This window comes from Eumetopias jubatus, unplaced genomic scaffold (assembly GCF_037043125.1).
Source record: "Eumetopias jubatus isolate StellerSeaLion01/CBP00866 unplaced genomic scaffold, mEumJub1_p1.0 scaffold_1, whole genome shotgun sequence".
NCBI lineage: Eukaryota > Metazoa > Chordata > Mammalia > Carnivora > Otariidae > Eumetopias > Eumetopias jubatus.
In genome coordinates this window covers 13,772,324-13,797,623 of record NW_028274807.1, presented here as the reverse complement: position 1 = coordinate 13,797,623, position 25,300 = coordinate 13,772,324, and the positions used below count along the sequence as shown (strand labels likewise).

The 25,300-nt window shown below is 44.8% G+C and overlaps 1 long non-coding RNA gene across 1 annotated transcript; it reads left to right on the top strand.

Annotated features, from left to right (window-relative positions):
* The first annotated feature begins 548 nt into the window (after positions 1 to 548).
* Positions 549 to 4,516, top strand: LOC148164972 (uncharacterized). The gene is made up of 2 exons (XR_015768365.1): positions 549 to 668; positions 1,965 to 4,516. It is a non-coding gene; the product is annotated as an uncharacterized LOC148164972 (long non-coding RNA).
* The last annotated feature ends 20,784 nt before the right edge of the window (positions 4,517 to 25,300 follow it).

Sequence of the window (25,300 nt, the reverse complement as noted above, 5' to 3'; positions counted from 1 at the left end):
TCTCCCTCCCTCCCTCCCTCCCCCCTCCCTCCCCCCTCCCTTCCTTCCTTCCTTCCTTCCTCCCTTCCTTCTACTGTACCTCATCGAAAGAATTCAGCAGCCTAAGGTTCCAGGCTCTTTTGCTTGATTTTGGGAAGTCATTTAACTGTGCTGAGCCTCAGCCCCCTCATTTGTAGAATGGGGATATGATGATACCAACTTTCATCTCCTCTCAGGTTGTTGCAAAAAGCAAATAAAAGGACGAAGCTGATGCTAGCGTTTTGCAAACCACCGAACTCTATAATATCGATGATTTTATGGTAACTCGGGGAGGCTTGCATCAGACTTCGAACTTGCTTGGTTGGAGGGTATGGCTTCTCACAGGCAACCCTTCCATTATTCAGAGTAGAACTCATGCTCTCAGTCACATGAGAGGCTATTTTCTTCTTGTATTTCCTTTTATTTTCGGCGTTCAACTTTCTCCTCAGCATTGTTTGTAGGTGGGCAAATCTTAACCAGGTTTCTGTTCCTCAAATCAGCTTCTTCATTTGCATTAGGGGGAAGGGTGGCACAAGCTGCCCTTATTACTGCCCAGCCTTTCATAGATCTTTGCCGAGAGAAGCCTTGGTTGGTTGTCAGGAGCCCCGGATGGAGCTGAGCCCCCACACTTGGCAGCCATGCGAACTTGGGTGAGTTTGTCACCTCTCTGCTTCTCAAGCTCCCTATCTACAAAGTGAAGGGCGGGGCTCTTTCCCTAAGGACCCCCTTGCTGTATGGCTTCAGAATGATTGCAAAGAGTCCGAAGCAGAAGTGAACACTTACTTTAAATGTCTGCACCTCGGCAACGGGGCCGCAGTGAAATCTTGATTTAGTTGTGTTTGGATAATTTTCCTTTCTCCTTTTGCTTGACTGCTTCCTACTCCGAATATTTGTTTATTGCAGCTATCCTGCCCCCTTTTTGCTATACCAATGCGGGTGAGATGCAAATGTGCCTTTTGTGACTGTTGCTGTGTCGCCTGGGCCCCAGTTGACAGACAGGAGGCAGAACAGTTGTGGGAGCTGGAGCGGCAGGGAGCAGGGTTCAGGGGGCAGCAAGTGTGAGTCAACACACAAGCAAACCACGGCAAACAGCTGGAAGGCAGGGGTAGAAAATTTGAATCTTGCAGGAGTACTGCGAAGTGGGTTCCATTTCTGGGACTCCAGAGTGAGGAGAGCTGACCTGAGTGTGGCCGGGCTAGCGGTACATTAAAAAAAAAAAAAAAAAAAAATCAGATCATGTTATTCCACTGCTTAAAACTGTTCAATGGATTACCATCTCGCTTAAAAACAAAAGAATCTGAAAATCCCCATCCTTTGGCTGACAAAGGCTCCGTGGCCTAAGCTTTGCTGTTTCTTCTCGTCATTTGCCACCACTCTTTTCCTTGCTCCCTGTGGGCCACAACACTAGTTTCTTAGTGTCCCTTAGTGCCTTCCTGCCTCCGGATCTTTGCATTTGCTGTTCCCTCTGCCTGGAACATCCTCCTCCTTTATCCAAGCAGCCATGTCACCTTCTCAGAGGCCTTCCCAGACCACCCAAACTGAAGGAGCCAGCCTCACTCCAGGCTTTCTTCACCCCCCTTGTTCAGATGTATTTTTCTTTGTAGCCCTTACCACCATTTGACCTTCTCTCACAAAAGGGGTTGTTTGATGTCCGCCCCCTCCACTGGCATATGAGCCCCTCAAGGACTAGTGGTGTTGTGAAGTTCTCCATAGTGTCCCCAACACACAGTTCAGCACCTGACATAATTGTAGAAGGAATGAGTGCATGAGGGAATGAGTGAATGAATGGAGAAATGGATGGGTGAAGGCTTATTGGAATTGTAAGCCTTTGGGACCTGCTTCTGGTTCTTCAGACTCTCCTTCTGTCATCTTGGCCCTTGGCTTCCTATTTCCACACCTGTCTAAGTTCTACTCTCTTCTGTTTTTTTTTTTTTTTTTTTGCTTAGCCACAGTTTCAGTGAGAAATGTCCCTGCTCTATCCTGGTTCCATGGCCCCTGGCTGGTCAAGCAAGAGGCCTTGAGGGGGAAGTAGAGCAGTGCAAGAGGAGACCAAGGCTCAGGACCCAGGAGCAGAATTTCTTCCTGCAGAGAAGATGCTGTAGCTAAAGGTCAGCCACACCCTTGCAGGAGAACAGCCATCACTAGCAGGTGTTACCGGGGCCTTGCTGGCGTGGTTCTGCATATCAGAGGCAGAACATTAACTGATGGACTCTTCAACAAGCCCGCTGCCCCGCGACTGGCTTGAGGCTTCACACATAGTGGACCAGGCACCCAGGACCAGTGGAAAGGATTCCGCGCCAGAACTGAGAGGCCTCAGGCTGGATCCCGGCCCTCACTTTTTACCACAAAGCTTATAAAGGTGTGACCCTCATGGATCAGCTGCGATATGCTGTTGCCTTCAGACAAGACAGTCTAAATAACCAAAAGTAATTTCAAAACGACTCAGATTTGTTTCCATCTGTTTCTCGAACACCTGGAAACCCATAATCACCTACCAGGAGCTCTTGAAATCCTGCTTGTCTCTCTCCCATTCACCGAAAGGTACAGCACAGGTGCTGTTCTCAAAAACACTTCACTCAAAAGACTTCCCCCATCCCTGCCCCGTCCCCTGCACACCTCTCGTTTTTCTTCTCCTCTCTCTCTATCCTCCCAAGTCTCTATCCCAACAGATTCTCCTTGCAGGGGGAGGAAGGAAAGAGATGGGAATTCTCCTTAGTGATTACAGGCATGGGGTAGAGTCAAAGCCCTGGTTCCCTCGCCTGCCAAGTAGCAGTAACGGCAAAATCCACGTCTCAAAGCGTGGAAGGATCAACGCAGCCAATGGACAGGGAAGGGAGTTTTCTATCAGAGCAGAGAAACAGTTTTCTGTGCATTTTCCTTCCTCTCTGCTGGGGTTGTCCCCAGGTCACTCAGAAGCATGAACAGATTCCTGGATGACAGAAGGATCTGGATGCTTGTTCCAACGAGGAGATACAGCTGGGGGCTGGGAGCAGGAAGAAGTGACAGTAGACAATGTGTAGGATGCAAGAGGCAGGTGTGGAGGGAGCAGGGTCCCTAGAGCAGAGGGGACACCCTGGGATCGACGTGTGGGTTCCCCAAAGTCTAACAATGGTGGACAACTGTGGACACTCCTTGTGTGAAAAGAGGTGGGCGAGGCAGAAAGAAAATCTTGCCCTTGACCAAGGTCAAGCTGAACTGAGGGACTGATCTCTGAGCTGGGGTGACTAGACACAGCCACAGAGACCCTCATGTGTGACGCAAAGGCTGTGATTTACCCTTGGCCTGAGGATCAGTGTTTGTTGTTTTTCTTTTCTGTTGGTAAACTTCAGCTTTATTGTTGTACGTGCTCCCAGGAGGGGGCATCCAGTGACTTACAAGACCCTTCTGTGACTTTCTGGAGAGGTCACCCCTGGGCTGACATCACGGGTGTTCCTGATTCAAGGCTGTCGTCTGTGACCTTGAGGAGGGAGATGGGAACAGCAAGGCTTTCAGCCTGATGGGAGAATCCTTGTGAGCCTCTGCAGCAATGGGATGGGATCGGCGTTAAGCATCCCACCTGGGCACAGGTGCAGGGAACAGGTTCATCTCCCTTCACAGGGCAGGGGAGGATGAGAAGGGCTCCTCCCGGATTGGTCCAGAGCCCTGTTGTCCAAATAAAGGCAGTAGGCTCTTGGTCTTGGCATCAGCTCTTACCATCAGGATGGACAAGGGCTAACCATCCACATTTGCTTCCACGCCCCCCTTTTTTGATATAAGAAATAGAACATTGCCAATAGAAAGAAAGTCCCCCTGGTTCTTCCTCAGTCCCTACGTCCTCTCCTTCTTCTAAGATTATCACTGCTGTAAATTTGATGTGTGTGCTCTGGCCCATTAACAAATATATATATATATTACACATCTCTAAGTGTATCTACCTTTAAATATATTTTCCATGAACAAAATATAACATTAGGTTTATGTGTTTATAAAAGAGATGATACTCTACTAAATATTCATTTAGAAACTTATTTTAAGCCAATCAGAGAAAGACAATTATCATATGGTTTCACTCATATGAGGAATTATAAGGAATAGCGTGGAGGATCGTAGGGGAAGGGAGGGAAAACTGAATGGGAAGAAATCAGAGAGGGAGACAAACCCTGAGAGGCTCTGGACTCGAGGAAACAAACAGAGGGTTGTGGAAGGGGAGGCTGAGGGCGGATGGGGTAACTGGGACGGGCTTAAAGGAGCGCACGTGATGTGATGACCACTGGGTGTTATATGCAACTGATGAATCATTGAACAATACATCAAAAACTAATGAGAGGCGGCCTGGGTGGCTCAGTCGGTTAAGCATCTGCCTTCGGCTCAGCTCATGATCCCAGGGTTCTGGGATCAAGTCCCAGATCGGGCTCCTTGCTCAACGGGGAGCCTGCTTCTCCCTCTGCCTGCCACTCCCCTTGCTTGTGCTCTCTCTCTCTCTCTGACAAACAAATAAATTTAAAAAATTAAAAAATAACTAATGATGTACTATATGTTGGCTAATTTAACTTAAATTTAAAAAAAAATTGCATTCTCCACAGGAAAAAAAAAACGTATTTTTTTCTGCTTTACAGTATATTTCTGAGAGCTGGCCACCCCCCTCCCCGATCTAATTAGTAGTGTTTATCCATGGCTGTAGGGAATTCTATCCTATGGATATATCATTTTATTTATCCATTCCCCTACTGATGTTTTGATGTTGAGATTGGTTTTTGGATAGACAAACACCTGCTGCGGTGAACTTCTTGGTCCAGCTGTCCTCATGCTTGCGGGAGAGAGGGTCCTGTAATCACATCCCTTGGTACTCATTTTTGCTCTGCAGTTGTTCACAAATTAGAGGCTCGCTGCTGCTCCAAGCATCCCAATTAGGCTGTGTGAGAACACCTACTTGCATCAGCTGTCTACGTTTGGACTCCCAGTGATGAAGGTGGGGCCACGGCCTTTGTGCGGGGGCGGGGGTGGGGTGAGGGGGCTGGGAGCTGGCCAGGCTTGAATGGAGACGTGTGACTTCTCAGGAAACCTGCCTACCTCCCCAGGGTCGTCCTGTTTAGTTATGCAGGAGGCAAAGGAAACCAATGGTTTGGGAAAAGTCCTGTTGATACAAAACCAACCCGTTTATTTTTATTTATTTATTTATTTATTTATATTTATTTTTTAAATTTTTTATTGTTATGTTAATCACCGTATATTACATCATTTGTTTTGGTGTAGTGTTCCATGATTCATTGTTTGTGCATAACACCCAGTGCTCCATGCAGAATGTGCCCTCTTTAATACCCATCACCAGGCTAACCCATCCCCCTGCCCTCCTCCCCTCTAGAACCCTCAGTTTGTTTTTCAGAGTCCATCATCTCTCCTGGTTCGTCTCCCCCTCTGACTTACTCCCCTTCATTCTTCCTCTCCTGCTATCTTCTTCTTTTTCTTTTTTCTTAAAATATGTTGCGTTTTTTGTTTCAGAAGTACAGATCTGTGATTCAACAGTCTTGCACAGTTCACAGCGCTCACCGTAGCACATACCCTCCCCAATGTCTATCACCCAGCCACCCCATCCCTCCCACCCCCGACCACTCCAGCAACCCTCAGTTTGTTCCTGAGATTAAGAATTCCTCATATCAGTGAGGTCATATGATACATGTCTTTCTCTGATTGACTTATTTCACTAAGCATAACACCCTCCAGTTCCATCCACGTTGTTGCAAATGGCAAGATCTCATTCCTTTTGATGGCTGCATAATATTCCATTGTGTATATATACCACATCTTCTTTATCCATTCATCTGTCGATGGACATCTTGGCTCTTTCCACAGTTTGGCTATTGTGGACATTGCTGCTATAAACTTTGGGGTGCACGTACCCCTTCGGGTCCCTACATTTGTATCTTTGGGGTAAATACCCAGTAGTGCAATTGCTGGATCAAATGGTAGCTCTAATTTCAACTGTTTGAGGAACCTCCATACTGTTTCCCAGAGTGGTTGCACCAGCTTGCATTCCCACCAACAGTGTAGGAGGGTTCCCCTTTCTCCACATCCCCGCCAACATCTGTCGTTCCCTGACTTGTTAATTTTAGCCATTCTGACGGGTGTGAGGTGGGATCTCATTGAGGTTTTCATTTGGATTTCCCTGATGCCGAGCGATGTTGAGCACTTTTTCATGTGCCTGTTGGCCATTTGGATGTCTTCTTTGGAAAAATGTCTGTTCATGTCTTCTGCCCATTTCTTGATTGGATTATTTGTTCTTTGGGTGTTGAGTTTGATAAGTTCTTTATAGATTTTGGATACTAGCCCTTTATCTGGTATGTCATTTGCAAATATTTTCTCCCATTCTGTCGGTTGTCTTTTGGTTTTGTGGACTGTTTCTTTTGCTGTGCAAAAGCTTTTTATCTTGATGAAATCCCAATAGTTCATTTTTGCCCTGGCTTCCCATGCCTTTGGTGATGTTTCTAGGAAGAAGTTGCTGCGGCTGAGGTCGAAGAGGTTGCTACCTGTGTTCTCCTTTAGGATTTGGATGGACTCCTGTCTCACGTTTAGGTCTTTCAACCATTTGGAGTCTATTTTTGTGTGTGGTGTAAGGAAATGGTCCAGTTTCATTCTTCTGCATGTGGCTGTCCAATTTTCCCAACACCATTTGTTGAAGAGACTGTCTTTTTGCCATTGGACATTCTTTCCTGCTTTGTCAAAGATAAGTTGACCCTAGAGTTGAGGGTCCATTTCTGGGCTCTCGATTCTGTTCCATTGATCTATGTGTCTGTTTTTGTGCCAGTACCATACTGTCTTGATGATGACAGCTTTGTAATAGACCTGGAAGTCCGGACTTGTGATGCCGCCGGCTTTGCTTTTCTTTTTCAATATTCCTCTGGCTATTCGGGGTCTCTTCTGGTTCCATACAAATTTTAGGATTATTTGTTCCATTTCTTTGAAAAAAGTGGATGGTATTTTGATGGGGATTGCATTGAATGTGTAGATTGCTCTAGGTAGCATTGACATCTTCACAGTGTTGGTTCTCCCAATCCATGAGCATGGAACGTTTTTCCATTTCTTTGTGTCTTCTTCAATTTCTTTCCTGAGTATTTTATAGTTTTCTGAGTACAGATCCTTTGCCTCTTTGGTTAAATTTATTCCTAGGTATCTTATGGTTTTGGGTGCAATTGTGAATGGGATCGACTCCTTGATTTGTCTCTCTTCTGTCTTGTTGTTGGTGTATAGGAATGCCACTGATTTCTGTGCATTGATTTTATAGCCTGCTACTTGACTGAATTCCTGTATGAGTTCTAGCAGTTTTGGGGTGGAGTCTTTTGGGTTTTCCACATAAAGTATCATATCATCTGCAAAGAGTGAGAGTTTGACTTCCTCTTTGCCGATTTGGATGCCTTTGATTTCTTTTTGTTGTCTGATTGCTGTGGCTAGGACTTCTAATACTATGTTGAATAGCAGTGGTGAGAGTGGACATCCCTGCCGCGTTCCTGACCTTAGGGGAAAAGCTCTCAGCTTTTCCCCATTGAGAATGATATTCGCTGTAGTTTTTTTGTAGATGGCTTTTATGATCTTGAGGTATGTACCCTCTATCCCTATACTCTGAAGAGTTTTGATCAAGAAAGGATGCTGTACTTTGTCAAATGCTTTTTCTGCATCTATTGAGAGGATCATATGATTCTTGTTCTTTCTTTTGTTAATATATTGTATCACGTGGATTGATTTGCGGATGTTGAACCAGCCTTGCAGCCCAGGGATAAATCCCACTTGGTCGTGGTGAATAATCCTTTTAATGTACTGTTGGATCCTATTGGCTAGTGTTTTGGTGAGAATTTTTGCATCCATGTTCATCAAGGATATTGGTCTGTAATTCTCCTTTTTGATGGGGTCTTTGTCTGGTTTTGGGATCAAGGTAATGGTGGCCTCATAAAATGAATTTGGAAGTTTTCCTTCCATTTCTATTTTTTGGAACAGTTTCAGGAGCATAGGTATTAATTCTTCTTTAAATGTCTGATAGAATTCCCCTGGGAAGCCATCTGGCCCTGGGCTTTTGTTTGTTGGGAGATTTTTGATGACTGCTTCAATTTCCTTAGTGGTTATAGGTCTGTTCAGGTTTTCTATTTCTTCCTGGTTCAGTTTTGGTAGTTGATACATCTCTAGGAATGCACCCATTTCTTCCAGGTTACCTAATTTGCTGGCATAGAGTTGCTCATAATATGTTCTTATAATTGTTTGTAGTTCTTTGGTGTTGGTTGTGATCTCTCCTCTTTCATTCATGATTTTGTTGATTTGGGTCATTTCTCTTTTCTTTTTGATCAGTCTGGCCAGGGGTTTATCAATCTTGTTAATTCTTTCAAAGAACCAGCTCCTAGTTTCGTTGATCTGTTCTACTGTTCTTTTGGTTTCTATTTCATTGATTTCTGCTCTGATCTTTATTATTTCTCTTCTCCTGCTGGGTTTAGGCTTTATTTGCTGTTCTTTCTCCAGCTCCTTTAGGTGTAGGGTTAGGTTGTGTATTTGAGACCTTTCTTGTTTCTTGAGAAAGGCTTGTATTGCTATATACTTTCCTCTCAGGACTGCCTTTGCTGTATCCCAAAGATTTTGGACAGTTGTGTTTTCATTTTCATTGGTTTCCATGAATTTTTTTAATTCTTCTTTAATTTTCTGGTTGACCCATTCATTCTTTAGTAGGATGCTCTTTAGCCTCCATGTATTTGAGTTCTTTCCGACTTTCCTCTTGTGATTGAGTTCTAGTTTCAAAGCATTGTGGTCTGAAAATATGCAGGGAATGATCCCAATCTTTTGGTACCGGTGGAGACCTGATTTGTGACGTAGGATGTGATCAATTCTGGAGAATGTTCCATGGGCACTAGAGAAGAATGTGTATCCCGTTGCTTTGGGATGGAATGTTCTGAATATGTCTGTGAAGTCCATTTGGTCCAGTGTGTCATTTAAAGTCTTTATTTCCTTGTTGATCTTTTGCTTAGATGATCTGTCCATTTCAGTCAGGGGGGTGTTAAAGTCCCCCACTATTATTGTATTGTTGTCAATGTGTTTCTTTGCTTTTGTTATTAATTGCCTTATATAATTGGCTGCTCCCATGTTCGGGGCATAGATATTTACAATTGTTAGATCTTCTTGTTGGATAGACCCTTTAAGTAGGATATAGTGTCCTTCCTCATCTCTTATTACAGTCTTTGTTTTAAAATCTAGTTTGTCTGAATAAGGATTGTCACCCCAGCTTTCTTTCGGTGTCCATTAGCATGGTAAATGGTTTTCCACCCCCTCACTTTCAATCTGGGGGTGTCTTTGGGTCTAAAATGAGTCTCTTGCAGACAGCATATTGATGGGTCTTGTTTTTTAATCCAATCTGATAGCCTGTGTCTTTTGATTGGGGCATTTAGCCCATTTACATTCGGGGTAACTATTGAAAGGTATGAATTTAGTGCCATTGTATTGCCTGTAAGGTGACTGTTACTGTATGTTGTCTGTGTTCCTTTCTGATATTTGCTGCTTTTAGGCTCTCTCTTTGCTTAGAGGACCCCTTTCAATATTTCTTGGAGGGCTGGTTTCGTGTTTGCAAATTCCTTTAGTTTTTGTTTGTTCTGGAAGATTTTTATCTCTCCTTCTATTTTCAATGACAGCCTAGCTGGATATAGTATTCTTGGCTGCATATTTTTCTCGTTTAGTGCTCTGAAGATATCTTGCCAGTCCTTTCTGGCCTGCCAGGTCTCTGTGGATAGGTCTGTTGCCAAACTAATATTTTTACCATTGTAGGTTACATATCTCTTCTCCCGCGCTGCTTTCAGGATTTTCTCTTTGTCTCTGAGACTCGTAAGTTTTACTATTAGATGTCAGGGTGTTGACCTATTATTATTGATTTTGAGAGGGGTTCTCTGTGCCTCCTGGATTTTGATGCCTGTTTCCTTCCTCACATTAGGGAAGTTCTCTGCTATTATTTGCTCCAATATACCTTCTGCCCCTCTCTCTCTTTCTTCTTCTTCTGGGATCCCAATTATTCTAATGTTGTTTCGTCTTATCGTATCACTTATCTCTCGAATTCTGCCCTTGTGATCCTGTAGTTGTTTCTCCCTCTTTTTCTCAGCCTCTTTATTTTCCATCATTTGGTCTTCTATATCACTGATTCTCTCTTCTGCCTCATTTATCCTAGCAGTTAGTGCCCCCATTTTTGATTGCACCTCATCAATAGCCTTTTTGATTTCGACTTGGTTAGATTTTAGTTCTTTTGTTTCTCCAGAAAGAGTTTCTCTAATAACTTCCACGCTTTTTTCAAGCCCAGCTAGTATCTTTAAAGTCATGATTCTGAATTCTAGGTCCGACATCGTACTAATGTCCGTATTGAGTAGGTCCCTGGCTGACGGTACTACCTCTTGTTCTTTTTGCTGAGGTGATTTTTTTTGTCTTGTCATTTTGTCCAGAGGAGAATAGATGAATGAGAGAACAAAATGGTAACAGGTTTACAATGTCCCCAGCAAATATACTGTATACAAATCAGAAAAGACCTGAAACCAGGGGAAAAGAAAGGGAAAGAAAGAAAAAAGAAAGAGAAAAAAAAAGATAAAAACAAAAACAGAACAATACAAAAAAAGCAGAATGTGATCAAATATGATCAGGCTAGTGCATAGATCAGTGCCACACACTAGATTTTGGGCGTATTTTGGTCTGTTAGAAAAAAGTGCCTCCTAAAATTTTAAAGGAAGAAAGACATATATGTACAAAATAAGGGTTGATACAATGAAGGGATAGAAGATGACTGTAAAGATGAAAATTATAAAAGATTTTATAAAAGGACTTGATAAGATAAGAAGTTGTTTGAAAAAAGAAAGAAGATTTAAAAAAAAAAAGAAAAAAGGAAGAGAATGTGATCAGGCAGGAGACTAGAACAGAGCCATACACTAGTGATTTAGGGTATATTTTGATCTGTTAGAAGAAACTGTATCTCAAAATTTTAAAGAGAGAACAACTTATATATATATGCCAAAAATAAGGGTAACTACTATGAAGGGATAAAATATGACTCTAAAAATGAAAAATAAAAAAAAATTTTTTTAAAAAGAGATTGATAAGATGTTGGTTGAAAAAGGGAAAAAGAAAAAAAAACAATTAACAAAAATTAACTTTGATGAACTAATGAATCATGGTAAAAAAAAGCCATGAATTCTATGTGCAGTATTCCCCTAGCGCTGGAGTTCTCCTGTTCTCCTTGATCGGTAAACTTGGTCTTGGCTTGCTGGCTGTTTGTGCTGATCTTCTGGGGGAGGGGCCTGTTGCTGTGGTTTCCAAATGTCTTTGCCGGAGGCGGAATTGCCCCGCCCTTGTCGGTCCGGGCTAAGCAAGCTGCTCGGGTTTGATCTCAGGAGCTTTTGTTCCCTGCAAGCTCTCCGTACAGCCTTGGAGGACCAGGGCAAAAATGGTGGCCTCCCAATCTCCACCCAGAGGAGCTGAGAACTCGGGGCCCCGCTCCTCAGTGCGCCCCCAGGGAAAAGCAGTCACTCCCTTGTCCCCGGTCTCCGGCCGCTCTCCGTGCTCACCTGGCCTGTGACCGAGCGTTGCTATCTCTGGCACCCGACCCCGTGTGGAGTCTCCAAACCCAGCAGATCCCTGCGGTGCGTTCCCGCGCCGCTCCTCCCAGGGAAGGAAGGGGAGTCTCCCCGGATCTGCAGCCTGTTGGGTCCCTGGTGGAAGAGCAGTGGCCCGACTGGGCCGCGGATCACAGTTTATGGCCACCCCGAGCTGAGAGCCCGCGCCTTGGCTCCGTCTCTGCAGCCGGCTTCCCTGCTCCGATACCTGGGAGCTCTGCCGCACTCAGGCACCCCCGGTCTTTCTGTGACCCCGAGGGTCCTGAGACCACACTGTCCCAGGAGGATTCCACCCCCTGCTTAGCCACTGCAGCGACGTCCCTCAGCGGAGCCGACTTCTAACAGTTCCGATTTTGTGCTCCGCGGCTCTATCACTTGCCAGAAGCGGCCGGCAGTGGCCCCTCCCCCGCCGTCTATCTTCCCGAATATCGCCTCGGATTCACTTCTCCGCACGTCCTACCTTCCAGTAAGTGGTCGCTTCTCTGTTCAGAGAGTTGTTGCTACTCTCCTCTTTGATCTCCTGTTGAGTTCGTAGGTGTTCAGAATGGTTTGATCCCTATTCAGCTGAATTCCTGAGACCAGATGAAATCTAGGTCTCCTACTCCTCCGCCATCTTGCTCCGCCTCCCCTATTTTTATTTATTTTTTAAAAAAGGTTTTATTTACTTATTTGGCACAGAGAGCGAGAGGGGGAGCCGCAGAGAGAGAGGGAGAAGCGGGCTCCCTGATGTGGGGCTTGATCCCAGGACCCTGGGATCATGACCTGAGCCGAAGGCAGACACTTAACCAAATGAGCCACCCAGGCGCCCCCAAACCAACCAGTTTAAAATTTAGTTAAGATTCAGGCTATAGCTGGGAAACACCACTTGAGCCAATCACGTTCAACCTGTTTCCACCCTAATGCGTGCATAACCTGTTCTTACTTAAGAGCACCACTCAACATTTATATCTGGTTTCATAGGTGCCAAGGGCCCTTTGCCATTAATTAATTATGCCACACAATAATTCTGTTGTGCAGATAATGATGCCTGATTTATACTTGAGGAGGATGACGTTCGAAGATGCAAAGGACCTTGCCTGGGGCCAGATTCTTTTAGCAGAGCCCAGGACATATGTTAGAATTCCCAGCTTTTAACTATGTATTTGATTTTCTGTAAGCCATGTAGACTTCTAGGTCCATTCTAAGGGTCATGAGCATATTGGTGGATACCAACTCATACATAAAAGAGAGAGTATAGCGTTCTGCCCCCAAAGAAGCCTGTTCCTTGCTGAGTCCACAGGTCTTCTCAGGGATGCACCTGTTGATGTCCTCTGCTCTTTTTTTTTTTTTTTAAGTAGGCATGCCTAGCATGGAGCCCAATGCGGGGCTTGAACTCATGACCCTGAGATTGAAACCTAAGCTGAGATCAAGAGTCAGACACAACCAACTGAGCCACCCAGGCACGCCGATGTCCTCTGCTCTCTTATCCATCTTAGCTGGTGAGGGGTTTTCTCTGTCACTAGTGAACAGATCTCCCTTAACATAGCCTTTGCCTGGTCAGTACTTATCGCTCAAAAGTTTCCAGGGTAAGTGATGTGAAGAAAGGAACTTGAATATGTAATTAGGGGGCCAGTGAGTTTGATCATTTCAGAAAACAATTTGGGAGATCTTAGAAAAGCTGGAGGTAAACTGCCATCTAGAATCTCTTGCACCAGTGCGACAGGTGACATGCCCTTGGCAGCATATTTGTTAGAACAACAACAACAACAACAACAAAAATGAGAATCACTTCAAATGTTCTCTAACCAGAGAATGGGTAGAAAAGATGTGTTCCAGGGAATATGGCACTAAAGATCAGTGAAGACGAATAAACTAGAACCAGTGCATCATCATGGGTGAACCTCTGGAACGTGAAGTTGAACAAGAAAAGAAAGTCACAGAAAAATAAGCACAGTATGACTGCATCTAGATAATGTTCAGAAAGCAGCAAGCTACGTGGTGTATGTAGAGGAACATACAAATGTAGTTAAACTAGGAAGGTAAAGCGAGAAATACAAGTGCCCCAATCAGACTGGTAGTTCCCTCTGATGGGGAGGGAAGGAGACAGACTGGGGAGGAGACTATGAGGGTTTGTACTGCATTGGTGGAGGTCAATTTCTTTAGCTGGGTAGTGGGTCCATAGGTGCATCTACTACCCACACATATACACACGCCTACATATATACGTATGTCCTTTATTTTGCATGAAATATTTAGTAATACAAAAATATACAGGCTGCTTTAAAAAAAAGATTTATTTATTTGTTTATTTAAGAGAGAGAGTGAGAGAGCGAGCATGAGCAGGGGGAGCAGAAGGTGATAGAGAGAAACAAACTCCACTAAGTGCAGGAGCCCGATGTGGGGCTCGATCACATGACCCTGAGATCAGGGCCTGAGCTGAAATCAAGAGTCCGACGCTTAACTGACTGAGCCAACCAGGCACCCCTATAGTTGACCTTTGAACAATGCTGGGGTTAGGGGCACCGATCCCCTGTAGTCAAAAATCCAGTATAACTTTTTTTTGGGGGGGGGAAGATTTATTACTTATTTGAGAGAGAGAGAGAGAGTGAGCAAGGGAGGAGAGGCAGAGGGAGAGAATCTCAAGCAGACTTTCTGCAGAGTGTGGAATCCAAAGTGGGGCTTGGCGCTGGGTTGGATCTCACAACCCTGAGATCATGACCTGAGCCGAAACTCAGAGTCAGATACCCAACTATGAGGCCACCCAGGCGCCCCAATCCAGTATAACTTTTGACTCCCCTGAGACATAACAACTAACAGCCTACTGTGGACCAGAAGACTCGTCGGTAACATAAACCATTCATGAACACATATTTTGTGTGTTCTATGGATTATATACTGTTTTCCTCCAATAAAGTAAGCTAGAGGAAAGAGAAGGTCATTAAGAAAAAGGAAGAGAAAACACATTTATGGTACTATTTTGTTATTTATTGAAAAAAAAATCTGTGTATAAGTGGACCCGTGTGGTTCCAACCTGTGTTGTTCATGGGTCAGCTGTACAAATAAAAAACTATGGGACTCTGTCTTTCCGGTAGCACTTACATTGCTCCATCCAACTTAAAGACCCTTCACCGTCTGGCCTCCAGCTCTGTAATATTAGGGGACAATAACATCACTTTGTGCCAGGAACTGCCCTAAGTGCTTTATAATTATATTACTGTATCTGATCCTAACAACAGCTTAACTACATATTATGTGTGAGCAAACAGGCCCTGCTCAAGTTCATGCGGCTAGTAGATGGCACAGGTAGTACTTGAACCTAGATGGTCTGATGGAAGAGTCATTACTCATTTCCCACCTGCTTTCCCCTCCCCTCTGGCTGCGCCATTCATCTCACTATTTCAGGCACATTACCAACTTTCCTGCACTTGCCTTCTTGTGGCTGGTACTCTGATTACAATGGTCTTTCCTAAGTATATGTCTTACAACCCCAGGACCATGAAACCTACTGTTTAAAAAGAGAGAGAGAGAGAGTGTGTGCCGTGATCAAATAAACCAAGCAAATTTTGAAGAGTAAAACCCATTCGCAGAGAATTGCAACGGTTCTCAGCTATTAGACAATCTAAGATGTCCTGGAGTAAAGAAACCTGATTAATTTTGCTCAGCCCGGCAATTCCTAAACTTATTCGACCACAGAACCTCTCCCCAGCAGTCAAAATATTTGCTATTTCACTGAACCAGTGCTCCAAGGAGCCCACTTTGGGAAATAGTGAAGAGCCTTTATTTATTCTTCCCTCCTCTTTACCTGTCTTCATTCATTCCCTTCTCTGAAACTCCAGTCCTTCTAGTTTGTACGGAGCCACTTAGATCTGATTTATAAACTGATGTACGTAAATCCAATCTGGTTTAAGGATTTCTCTTGAGGGCTAGCCTTTTATTCCTCAGTGGGGTGTTAAATTCTTTGCGGGCAGGGATGAAATCTTGGGCTCTTTCCCTGCCTCTCTTGGCCACCAACTGCGACTACAGTGCTGGGCACTCGGGAAATTCTCAAAACACGGAGACAGGAGGCGGTGATCTGAGCATCCAAGGAAGAATACCAAAGGCTTTACTGCAGGAATTGGGCATTTGGAGCCTTGTGTTCAGGGGTTTCTGGATATATCCAGTCTCGCTGGAGATAGTAGAGAGAACACAGCAGACGCCTGTTTCTCAACCTGGGACCCGGGGAGAGATGGCATTAATGTTCCTCAACGACGGGTCTGCCGGATTACGGGCGGTTCGATTCTGCATTGTGTGGAACTTTCCTGAGTATCGCAGGATGTTTAACATCCCTGGTTCCTGGCCCTAAATGTCAGTACCCACCGTCAGTCATTGTACCAGTCAAAAATGCATTTTCAAATGTCCCCCTGTTGGGTGGTACTGCTCTTAGTTGCTACTCAGATGTCACCCGTCTAAGGTTAGCCTGAGCTCTAGGCTGAGGGGCAGCTATGAGCCCGGGTCTCCAAGCCAGTCGACATTAGGAGTAAGGAGACGGAGTGTAGAGAAGTAAGCCTGAGAAGTACAAAATATTTGTTGTTGTTTTGTTGTTGATAAAAACGGAACTTCTTTTCCAAATCTTCTGTGTAATAAGTTCATACGGCGGTTCCTCCGTTCTCGCAGACATCTCGTCTCTCTTTTCCTTCCTTCTTCTCAATTTTATCCTGTTTTCTCATGTCCATTCTCCCCACCCTACCTGAGGCCCTGGTGATTTTCTTTCATGAGGCTCGTAGCTGGCCATTCTTTGTCCTGCTCCTTCCCTCTTCTGGCTACCCTACACACGCCTTCCAAAGCCTCCTTTATTTTATTTTATTTTATTTATTATTTTTTTTGTGGGGTGTTTTTATAACATATAATGTATTATTTGTTTCAGGGGTACAGGTCTGTGATTCATCAGTCTTGCACACTTCACAGCGCTCACCATAGCACATACCCTCCCCAATGTCCATCACCCAGCCACCCCATCCCTCCCAACCCCCTCCACTCCAGCAGCCCTCAGTTTGTTTCCTGAGGTTAAGAGTCTCATGGTTTATTTCCCTCTCTGGCTTTGTCTTGTTTCATTTTTCCCCCCCTTCCCCTATAATCCTCTGTCCAAAGCCTCCTTTAAAATTCACCCCTGCTCATGTAGGTCACTGACTGCTTAATGAGCCTTCTGGGGTCCCTAACTGAAGGCCAAACTTGGTTTCAGCAGGTGCTGAAGACCCACAGCCAACCCTCCTGGGATAGTCCTGCAGCTTTATGTCCCAGCTCTAGAGTCTAGAATTCTCTTGGTTTCACGATATTCTCTCTGGCAAACTTCTCACGCTTGTTTCTGCCCACCTCTGTGTCATTAAGGACCAATTCGTTCCCTTCCCTTTTTAGACTTCTACCTCCTTTTCGGGTCCGTTCAGCTGCTAGTCTCTCCACGAGTGGGTCCGGCATACTGGTAAATATGACAAGATTTCACAACCATTTTTTTGAAATATCCAATTACTGAAGGTCGGTCTCAAACATAAAAGCGCTTTGTTTCTCATTCAGTGTTGCTTTTCTTGAACAATAAACTGTTGGGTTCTCTAACATGGAGCTATTGTCAGTTATGACACATTAAGCCATTCGAAAAAGTGTTGATGGTCAGCATGTGGGATTTCTATCCCAAGAACATTTTATAAAAATTAAAGAGAACTCGGATGCGATCCTTTTATCATGCTCACCTGAAAAAATCTCGGTTGATGGATAAACCCAGTCTGAACAGCAGAGGGCTCTTATGTACATAACAAGAATTTGAACTGCTTCTGAAGAGCGTCCTAAGCCCAGGTGGTACAAAAGCGTATGTCGTCATCTGTGTGCCTCTGCAGGTAAACGTTTCAACAGGTGTAATTCCTGTGCTCCTGGCCTCCATCACCCATGCCTTTCTGTTCCCTAGTGGTGTTGAAAGAAGCAAAATGGGGCAGAGACAGCCTGTGGGGAAGTGTTGCAGCAATTCTAAGGAGATACACATGCAAAATATGGTTATTAATCAGTCAAACTAGAAGTAATAACAACCTCATGAGATTGCTGGGAGCTTGATGAGTTAGGTGCCCTGTGAGCCGTTAGATGCTGCACGCATGTGTGTTGATGCCCCCTTGCATGGGGGTGCTCCGCCCTTCCTCTAGGCCTGGCCCCTCTCTAGAATTTCAGCAGGTCTGCATCTCTAACGTCCTACGTGAAGTTCCTCCCCGATGTGGAACAAGCATTTCATAATTAACGAAACTGAAACAGAATGCTCGATCTGCTCCCTACCCCACTTCTAACACCACAAAATGAAGCAAACCCCATCACTCCAGCCCCGGTCTTCCTTACTTCCGTAAGTGGCACTAGTATTCACCCAGCAGCGCAGGCCAAAAGATCAAATCCTTGATTCTGCTTTTTCCTATTCCTCTAATCCAAGACGGTCTTGCCTACTCTCCTTCTGAGACTCTGCCCTTCTCTCTCCATCCTCTCTGCTAGCAGTCTAGCAGGAGTCCCCGTGATTGCTGGCCTGGATTTCTGCCAGGAGCCTCCTTCATGGTCTCCCTGCTCCCTCTCTCGTCCTTTTCAGCCTATTCCTCAAACACTGCCAGTGTTCTTTTAAAACAAATCACGCCAGGGCCACTCCCTTGCTTAATCCCTTTCTTTCTTTTTCTTTCTTTCTTTCTTTCTTTCTTTCTTTCTTTCTTTCTTTCTTTCTTTCTTTCTTTCTTTCTTTCTTTCTTTCTTTCTTTCTTTCTTTCCTTCTTTCTTTCTTTCCTTTCTTTCCTTTCTTTCCTTTCTTTCCTTTCTTTCCTTTCTTTCTTTCTTCTTTCCTTCCTTTCTTATCCCCGACTTTCCCTTAAGGCTTCTTCGCTGCACTTAAAACAAAAGCCAAGACCCTTCCCTGGCTTTGTAAGACCCACCTGATCACACCCTTCCTGCATCTGCAGACTCATCTTTCACGTATTCCTTCTTACGCTCCATGCCACCGCCTTCTTCCCGTGCCGTGGACACTGCACACGTGGGCTCCCCATCTTCTCATGGCTGGTTCCTTTGATGCATCTGATTTTCAGCTTAAATACCATCGCTTCCAGGAAGCCACCCCTGATCCCTCAATCAAAAATACTGAGCCAGTCACTCTTTCACCCGCCCTACTTCAACTCTGTGAAATACTCACCATTGGCTGATATTACCTACAAAGCACAGCCCGTCCTTAGTAAAGCATGTATATTTAAATCCCAACTATTGACATGATTCTATTAACCGTATCCATGCAAAAGCATATGCTGTTTTATAACAGAGAGGTCATCCACAACCCCTTAGTATTGTCGTCCACTCAGAGATGCAGTGACTTCAGCATCTGGGGGGAAATCCATGCAAAATACGGCTGCAAATGAGTTACTTAGGGAAGCTAAGGGATACTGACAGTGACGTCACCAATGTTGAACAGCAATATGGCATCGTTCATGTATTCATCCCTTTAGTTATTATCAGCAAACATTTACTGAGCATCTATGCTCTGCCAGTTGTTGAGGAGGTCATGATAATTAGGGCCAGTCTCCCCGCATCAGTTTCTCCCCCACCCCAACACTGCCCCCTCTTCCTTTTGTTAAAACTCAGGACGTGGAACCATAAAATCCTCTAAGCCTATTCCTAAATGCATGCTTTGGTTTTGGGGGGAGGCTGCTGCATGGTGCAATGATCGTGGTAATGATCTCCAGGGACAATTTAACCAATACATGGTCCTGGGGAAGTGCTATAACCAGCCATTTAAGGAGTGAATCCAAGATGGTCTGAGAAGACTTAACCAAGGCCATACGTGCCACTGGCAGTCTCCTGGGAAATTCACGAGGCACATAAGCCTCACCCTCCCACCTTCAGACATCCCATTCCTGACTCAAGTGTGTCTGCCTTCTGGCTGCTTAGAGACAAGCCTCCCCAACTACAGCGACTCCCTCCCCCCAGCCCTTTTCTCCAATGCCACCCCTCTGTCCCCCATTCAGTGAAAACTCCCAAGTATTTGGAGTAATTGATTCACATGTGTGAATGACCGATAGCCTTCACTTACCAGGTTGTAGTTTTCCTTTGAAAGAAAACCTCAATGAAACTTTAAATAGAACTCTTGTTCCTATTTAGGAAAATTTGTTGAATCAATACTTTAGAGCAGGGTGTCAGTGGCCTCTCCATTTCTTTCTTGGCTGTGTTACTTTGGGCAAGTGGCATAACCTCTCTGTGCTTCAGTTTCCTCACATTTAGAGGGGGGTCATAAAAGTACCTTCCCCATAGATTAAATTAATGAATGCATGTAAAGCATTTGTAGTAAAGCCAGGCATAGGGAAATGCTACATATGTATTAGGTAGGACTGCCGCCAACACCGCCACCATCATCATCACCACCACCATCATCATCACCACCACCAGCACCATCACCACCATCGCCACCACGACCATCACCACCATCACCATCACTATCACCATCATCATGGCCACCATTACCACCACCATCATCATCCTACTGCTACCACCACCACCACCACCATCACCATCACCCCCCTACCACCAACATCACCACCACCATCACCACCATCATGACCATCACCACCATCACCATCGCTACCACCATCATCACCACCACCATCACCATCATCATGGCCACCATCACCACCATCATCATCACCACCACCAGCACCATCACCACTATCGCCACCACCACCACAACCATCACCACCATCACCATCATCATGGCCACCATTACCACCATCACTATCACCACCACCATTATCACCACCACCAGCACCATCACCACCATCGCCACCAGCACCATCACCACCATCACCACCACCATCACCATCATCACAGCCACCATTACCACCATCATCATCATCACTACTGCCACCACCACCACCATCACCTCCACCATCACCATCACCCCCCTACCACCACCAACACCACCACCACCAACACCATCACCACCATCACCATCATCATGGCCACCATTAACACCATCCTCATCATCACCACCATAACCTTCACCATCACCATTACCCCCCTACCACCACCATCGCCACCACCACCAGCACCATCACCACCACCATCAGCACCATCAGCACCACCATCATGACCATCATAACCATCACCATCGCCACCACCACCAGCACCATCACCATCAGCCCCCCACCACCCCCATCACTACCCGCATCAACATCACCATCACCATCATCACTGTCATCCCCAGTAGCAACCACAGCATTGTTGTTTTTCCTCCATTATCGGAAGATCTCAGGGCAGCAACTTGACTCTGCTCCTTTTCCCTCAGTAAATTCAATCCCAGACGAGTTTGCTGCTTGCTAATGTCACCAGAGGGCAGACTATGCATAGAAGGAAAATGTGGTCAAAGTTAATAAATACAAGAATTTTATTCAATTCTTGAATTTGGGAGCTGCCTGTGTGTAAATTCCTCCAGACAGCTCCTTAAATCATGCTCTATGGATCTCCTAAGCAGTTCTATTTTTTTTTCTATTTCTTTGTCACAGGAAGTCACTCTTGTTCAGTGAAGTATATATGGCTTTGAATATTTGAACCCAATGTTTTCCTCTTTGCTCTAAACTCTGAAATGTTCTGTGAAATGTAGGAAAATAAAGCTTGGTATGTCCGTTGCATTTTTTTTTTTTTTTTTTTTTTTACTGCTAGAAAGCTATTTTGATTTTAGGCTCCACTCATAGGAGAAAGAAGGTTTACGTTTCTGGCCTGCCTACATGTGGCACATGGGCCAGCCTTCCCTCCTCTCTTGCCCATGGAAGGTGCTGCTGATGGATTGTTCTGTTCTTCCTTGCAGAGTTCAAAGGTCGCTTTAGATGCTCTCTCAACACAGCCCTTCGGCTGAAGGGCCCCTTCCAGGGGCCAATGGCACTTGAGATAAAACCAACCTGGCATCCCTGAGATGTTCTACTTCACACTTCTCCCATCACTCCCCATTCCAAGTACAGGGTTGGTGCCTTCTATTTTAAGGAACATATTTATGCACTGATGCTTAATCAGGTGGTTCCACTGGAGCGTTTTAGAGATCTGTGAAGCGTGTTTTTTGGTGGTGCTTATTTTTTTCTATTATCAACTCCTCCAGTTTTGTGTGTGTGTGGTAAAATGTACACGACGTGCAATTTACTATTTTCACCATTGTTAAGTGACAGTTCAGGGGCATTCACATTGTTGAGCTTTTCCCAAAACATTTCATCAACTCAAACTGAAGCTCTATATCCATTACACATTAACTCCCTGTTCTACTTCCACAGCCCTTGGTAATCACCATTCAACTTTACGTTTCTATGAATGTGACTACTTTAGACAGCTCACGTAAATGGAATCATACAGTATTTGCCATTTTGTGAATGGCTTATTTCCCTTAATGTAATCTCTTTGAGGTTTACCCACGTTGTAGCATGTGTCAGAATTTCCTTCCTTTTTAAGCCCGAACAATATTCCATTGTATGTATGCACCATATTTTGTTTATCCATTCATCTGTTGCTGGACACTTGGGTTGTTTCCACTTTCTGGTTATTATTAATGACGCTGCTATAAACATGGCTGTACAAGGATCTGAGACTCTACTTTCAATTCTTTTGGGTATATACTCAGAATTAGAATTGCTGGAAATATGGTACTTCTATGTTTAGTATTTTTTTGTTTGTTTTTTTTAGAGAGTGAGAGTGCCCTCGTGTGGGGTGGGGGAGGGGAAGGGGCCGAGGAGAGGGAGAGAGAATCTTAAGTAGGCTCCATACTCAGAGCAAAGCCTAACACAGGGCTCAATCTCATGACCCCGAGATCATGATCTGAGCCAAAATCAAAGTGGGACGCTTAACCGACTGAGCCACACAGGTGTCCCACCATGTTTAGTTTTTTAAGGAACCGCCCTACTACTTTCCATAGCAGCTATACCATTCTACATGCCTACCAGCAAAGCACAAGGGTTCCAATTTCTCCAAGTCTTTGTGGGACAGTTTTTGTAGTCGCAATAATTGCAGGAGGAAGCCTGGATTGCTAGTCATCCTACAGTGTGTGGAGTTTTCTCTCACAATGAAGGCTTGGCCCCCAGCCTGCGTTACTTTTGAATGTCTTGCTGGTCACTCACGTAAGTGAAACATGTGTTGATAGTTATTTAATCCTTGACCCAAACTCCACTCTATGTTTTACTATTTTTATACACTTTTAATATGTAATGAACCCAGTTGGGTAACAACCATATAAATTGAAACAACATTGCATTCTGTTTTGTGGGAACGTTGCTAATGGCAACACTGCTCATGGGACTTGAGTTGCCAATGCAACACCCCCATTTTAGTCTGCAGTTGTAATCGTCCTGTTCCTGGAGTTTTCCAGGGAAGGCAAGTGCCTGAATACCTACTGATGTCTTCTACTGTAGCCACATACGAGCATTTGATACATGTAGGTTGGCCATGCTATGCATGGATTTCATTTCAGAACAGTAAAGTAGATGATTCAGATATTTAGTGTAAAGATAGTCCACTGCTATAGACAAAGGGTTGCTTTTCTTATCTCTGTTGAAGAGGAGGTTGGAGGCTGCAGTGGACTCAATGTTTGTGTCCTCCCCAAATTCATATGCTGAAACCTAACCCCAATGTAATGACATTAAGAGGTGGGCTCTTTGGAGGGTGATGAGGTCACAAGGGTGAAGCCTCCATGAGTGGAATTAGCGCCCTTATAAAAGAGACCCCAGAGAGCTCTCTCCCTCTCTAACCATATGAAGTTATAACAAAAAGACTGCTGTCTAGGGAGCAAACACTGAATTGACTCTCACTTTATCTTGGACTTCCAGCCTCCGGAACTGTGAGAAATAAATTTCTGTTGCTTATAAGCCCCCTAGTTTATGGTATTTTGTCATAGCAGCCTGAATGGGCTGAGACAGAGGCAGGCTCTGTTATCCTTATTAAAAAAAGTTGAGCTGGGGTGGGGTGCGTACGGGTGAGTGTGTGTGCTTAGTGTTTAATTTTTTTCCGAATAGCGGCAACTGATCTAGGCTGACCCACTAATACTCTTTTCAAATGCATACATTGCCAAAAGCACAGATTTTTAAAAAATATATTTTTTATTGTTTTATTTATTTGAGAGAGGGAGAGCAAGAGAGAGCATGAATCGAGGGGAGAGGGAGAAGCAGATTCTCCGCTGAGCAGGGAGCCCAATGCAGGACTTGATCCCAGGACCCCGAGATCATGACCTGAGCTGAAGGCACACACCTAGCCCAGGCGCCCCAAAAAAGCACAGATTTTTGAGAACGATGTCACCTGGGAGAGGCTCCGGTTCAGGTACCAGGTAGGAGCCACTGATGTCCATGAGGTTGAAGGCACCTGTGGTCCCTCAGTTTTAGCATTATCTGGCTCTGCACTCAGCGCAGAGTCTGCTTGGAGTTTCTCTCTCCCTCTTCCCCTTCCCCTCCCCACTGTGCTCACGTGCTCTTTCTCTCTCTCAAATAAATAAATCTTTAAAAAAAATAAAATGAAAATCTATTTATATGCATATATTTTTGTTTGGAAAACCTTTTGGAAGGATACATAGCAGTGAGGGAAGGGAAAATTTAAATTTCATCAAGTTTCTATTTTCCTTTCTGTTTTCAAAAATTCGAGGGGGCACCTGGGCGGCTTAGCCTGTTAAGCGTCCAACTCCTGGTTTTGGGGGCGTGGGTGCGGGAGCACAGTTCAGTCCATAGCACTTTCCTTCTCAAAAAAAAAGGATGTCTAAATAGTTTTCACACGAAACACCTTCTGCCTTAAAAACATAATTACAGCATGAAGATAAGATGATGCTAATAATTATTTTATAGCATGCCAAAATTTATTTTATAAATTTAGACAGATTCCGCAATGTCACTGGTGATAGGAAGAAGAACCAAACACGCCCACAGAGCAGTTTCTCTTCCCCAGTAGTTCCTGACCTGCAAAGTTTGAACCGAATCATGCTTTCTCCATTTGAAGCCAGCCGTCAGCTAATCTACATTTACTGGACGTCCACAGGGTATGGCACATTTTATAGGTGTGGGGGTGAATTAAAAATAAATAGAAGCTCAACTCATGCCTTGAAGGAGCTTTTTAATTTCTGGGGGGCACAGAACATTCCCTGTGAATGAAAACACACTAATAATGAGGAAGCATTTCATGCAGGGTTTCGAGGTCAGCAGCCTAACTTACTTTGTGGAGAGTGACATATTTTGTAATTAAGTGACCACAAAATAACAGGATAAGCTGGGACTTGCCCATAAGCCTCTTGACTCGCTGCCCAGTACTTTTCCCATCAGATCAGCCGCCACCGACCCCAATAAGCGCCACCAACAGCAGTACAAAATGGTGCACTAAATGCCTCGGGGAGTTTTAAGCCAAGAAAACAAAATCGGATCTTGGTATCAGGAAGAGCATCTCCAGTGTATCTTGGAGGAGGGGAGAGACACTGATTGAAAGGAAAGGAACAGAAGGGCACCTGGGTGGCTCAGTCGGTTAAGCATCTGCCTTTGGCTCAGATCATGATCTCAGGGTACTGGGATCGAGCCCCACATCGGGCTCCTTGCTCAGCAGGGAGTCTGCTTCTCCCTTTCCCCTTGCCTGCTGCCCCCCCCGCCCCCCCCGCCCCCCCCCCCCCCCCCCCCCGCCCACCGCTTGTGCTCTCTCTCTGACAAATAAATAAATAAAAGCTTAAAAGAAAGAAAGGGAAG